This window comes from Pelophylax lessonae, assembly GCF_965119305.1.
Source record: "Pelophylax lessonae genome assembly, chromosome: 2".
NCBI classification, from domain to species: Eukaryota; Metazoa; Chordata; class Amphibia; order Anura; family Ranidae; genus Pelophylax; species Pelophylax lessonae.
In genome coordinates this window covers 603,263,019-603,267,117 of record NC_138769.1, presented here as the reverse complement: position 1 = coordinate 603,267,117, position 4,099 = coordinate 603,263,019, and positions in this window count along the sequence as shown.

Below are 4,099 nucleotides of genomic sequence, written 5' to 3'. Positions count from 1 at the left end.
CTTGTTCAAATGTTGGCTGTTCTGATTACCATGCTCCATGCCCTTGTGTGCTTTGTTTGCATGAAAGGGCCCCTAGGAGTGAGTGGTAGTGAATGACGTGCACTTCTTGTGTGTCTGGTGAAAGCGCCCCCTCTATCATTTATTTATATTCTATAATATAGCTTCTTCCCTTTTTTTTTTTTTTTTTTTTTTTGACTGGCGGGGCCCTTGGGGTGTATCCTCTCACCTGGAGAGTAGAGTTCTGCCAGCTCCTGGGCCCCATCTTGGGCTGCCCTCCCTTCTTGTCCTTGCTGTTGAAAATGAATGTGAATTTGATCCCACTAATGAAAAGAAAATCCAGTTTTACTCGAAGCAGTCAACTGCCTACCCCTCCCAGGCTCGCTTTCAGGGAACGCAGGGTCTCGCAGAAAAGTGAGTAAGGATTCCCGAACAACAAACTCTCAGGTATTGGGAACTTTTAGACTTACATGTGTAGTTAGATGGAGAATTTCAGACAAGCTCCCACCCCTCGATGGCACCCAACAGTAGCTCATACCATAGAGTTACAGAAAGGAGCACCATATTAAAATTGGATAAATGAGTGTAAGATAAATTTTAAGTGTTGGTAAAGTCCTATAAATACAGCCAGTGTTTTGGGGACAACACTGCTCTCCCTTCATCAGGGCTCAAACCAGGATAAAACTTGGATGGACTCGATTATTGCTGCTCTGCAACTGCTGTCAAGTTATTACTCCTATATGAAGAGTGTAATACTAGTTCTAATATAAATCTGTGAAGTCACTGTTTTATCCTGTGTAGAGCCCTGATGAAGTGGTGTAGCCCCTGAAACGTGTTTGTTTTCATTACTTTTTTAAACTGATTTAAAATTCTTGTACCCCATGCTTTGGTTTGTTGTTGCTTTTTTGCTTTTCTATGGTTTGAGTAAGGATGTCAAGGGATCGAAGAGTAGAGCTGAAGCTACATGTGGCAATGGCGAGTCCAGTTCTGGCTGTGGAAAGGTTCATAGACTTCTGTTCAAACCTCTTTACTGTGTGATCTGGTTAGGATTTTATGGCATTGAATGTTTTGTAAAAATCCAATAGCTCAAAATGGAATCAATTAGTTCAGTAGTGGCATCTTTGGCTGTGGCAAACTTTCTGGCATCCATTGATGTCAAGGGTGTATGTGTCCATGTACTCTTACTTGGGACACAAACTAGTCCAAGGTGTTCCTCCCATCGGAGAAACTACATTCGGCAGGGTTCATATGGTCATGGAAATCCTGGAAAAGTTTTGGAATTTTTAGATGACACTTTCCAGGCCTGGAAAGGTCATGGAAAATTAGGAAACACACTAGGTTTTGGAAAAGTCATGGAATTAAATTACTGTGGAGGAGCGGCTGCTTAATTTTAATTATTTTATAATTATATTGCCACATACTGTATTTACATTTCGCTGTGTTAGCGTCCTTCCGGGTCCACGGTATGCGCGTGCTGTCATTGGCCAGCAGCAGCCGAAGAGATGACCCAATCAGGCAGCGGGGAGGGCTGGCCGGAGTTTGCCTGGAGACAATGTGACTGGCTAGCAGCAGCAGTAACAGCCGGGAGATTATCAACCAATGAGGCAGCGGAAGCGTCACTGGAGGGCGGGCCGGCCACATGAGCGTGATGATGACGCGGAAGGGGGTGGTAACCGTTTTGCGCGCCTTCCAACCCCCCTGCAATGCTTTCCAAACCCCCCCTTAATTCTCTCCAGTCCCCCCCGTGCCCTTCAGCTCCTCCAGTGCTCTCTGCTTCCCCTGTGCTCTTCTATCTTCTATCCTGTCCGCAGCCTCTGACCACCTCCTGTGTCATGTCCGCAGCCTCTGACCACCTCCTGTGTCATGTCCGCAGCCTCTGACCACCTCCTGTGTCATGTCTGCTAAATGTACAGTGTGTGTCGTAAAACGTTTGACATTTGGAACATGGGAGAGGCAGCGCTGTCTATCCACGCTAAAGGTGCAAAGCACCAGTCTGCAGCTGCGTGCTTGACAGCTTCCAATCTGATCGCTGGCTTTTCCACCCGTGTGCCTGAAGTGACACCGGCTCCCAACTGCGGCAGTGGTGCTTCCATCTCATCCACTGTAAAACAAGGGACCATTTTGAGTCACGCTGTATCCAGAAACAAAACCCTAACTGCAGAGGTACTGTACACTACAAAGATTGTCATTTATTTTAGTAAAAATATGCTGGGTGTGACATGGATTTTCATCTTATTTAACATGTGTACATAGACATTTCATGAAACATTCGGTCATGAATATTTACGTGAAGTCATGGAAAAGTCATTGTAAAGTCATGGAATTTTATTGGTGAAAAGGTGTATGAACCCTGATTCGGGTTCACCTGCAGCTTGCTTGCAGTTGGCTATATATTTGCCTTTGCATGAGAGTTTGGGGGTCTCGTGGTGTCTTTCTAAACAATTCCTTATGGGCAGCACTATACTGGGAAATTGCAGCATAAGATCCTGTTCCAGTGGAACAAGTGTGTGGATAGGAAGATTAAGGTAAGCTTGATGCAAAAAAACTGTTTTGGCTTCACACACTCCTGCTGCAAGCTGGGAAGTTGGTTCTCCTCTATACTGGAGAATATTAATGGCAAACTCCAGATTGCATGGCTGGAGCGGAGTATTGGGTCTCCCATCCACTCAAGGTGTTTGGATCCAGGAAGAATTCCTATGTGTAACTGTTATGGCAGAGCACCACAATGCAGCTGCTTTTCTGGCTCCCAGTTGTGTAAAGGGTAGATGATATAAACAGGTAAATAGGTACAGTGCAACTGAATTTCTGCAAATGTAAAACTTGCCTTATTTTTTATTGTATCTTAGTGCAGTGCTTAGCATACTGCAGTATCTGTGGACTGGCGTAACAGACTACAATGACTTAACCTTCCTAGCGGTATTCCCGAGTGTGACTCGGGGTAAGATTTTAGTGCCAAAAGCGGTAACCCCGAGTCGCACTCGGGGTAGCGCTAAGAAGATCGCTGGATGCTGGAGGAGGTTTTACTTACCTTTTCTCCGGGATCCAGCGAAGACTGCGAGCGGTGTGCGGCGGCGGAGCTTCCTCCCGATCGTCTGCGAGCCCCGGCTTCCGTCTCCGGCGACGTGACGTCCGCCGGGGGGTGGAACCGGCGGAAAATTCAAATGTAAAATGCACCAAACACACTGATACCATTCAAAATAAAATAAAATCACATTACATTGCCCCCCAGTGCCCTTTCCTGCAGTTTTACTGTACTTTTTATGTAAATATATATATATATATATATATATATATATATATATATATATATATATATATATATATATATATATATATATATAAAATAAATGTATACAGTTGGTTTGGACTGCTCATTCACCAGAATTACATGCAAAATAATGGTACCGCTTTCAGCACCTAAAATCCAAAAGAATCATACCGCCAGGGAGGTTAAAGGAGTAAACAGGGTGGTTTGTTGACTAAACCTAGAACGATCGGGACCAGGGTAGCTATTCCAACTTTCTTTCTGGTCAATGTGAATACCAAAATGGGTGGGGTTTGACTAATTAAATGTTGGGAAATAAGGGACTGTTGTCATTTCCCACAACAGAAACTTGATTAGATAACAATATGCCAGATGTAACTTTCTGTCTCAGAGGGATGCTACTTTTTCTGAGCAGATCATAATTATCTGTCGGTATAAATTTGAGAACCTTTATTACTTGCTGTTCCTCAAATACAGGTAAATTGCAGTTCCTTTGAAAACTATTTGTAGAGCTTTTACAAATGTCAAGGTATTTTTGAGGTAGGGGAGAATGCAATCTACGACAACACTACCTACTGGACAACATGTAAACACTGACCAAAACTAGCCACAATCTTGCTGACCTTCTACATAAGCTTATTAACGTATAGTGAGAACACAAACGTTCTAGAGATTATACATACATTTTCTCCTGCATACAAAAAACAAACTCCAGAACTGGTCACATGTTTGTAACTCCCAGTGCCATTGCCAACCTAATCTCAGCTAAACTGTCAGACCATGACCCTATCTCTGGTCATCTCCAGGGTCTTGGGGATTGACCCAGGTACTTCCACT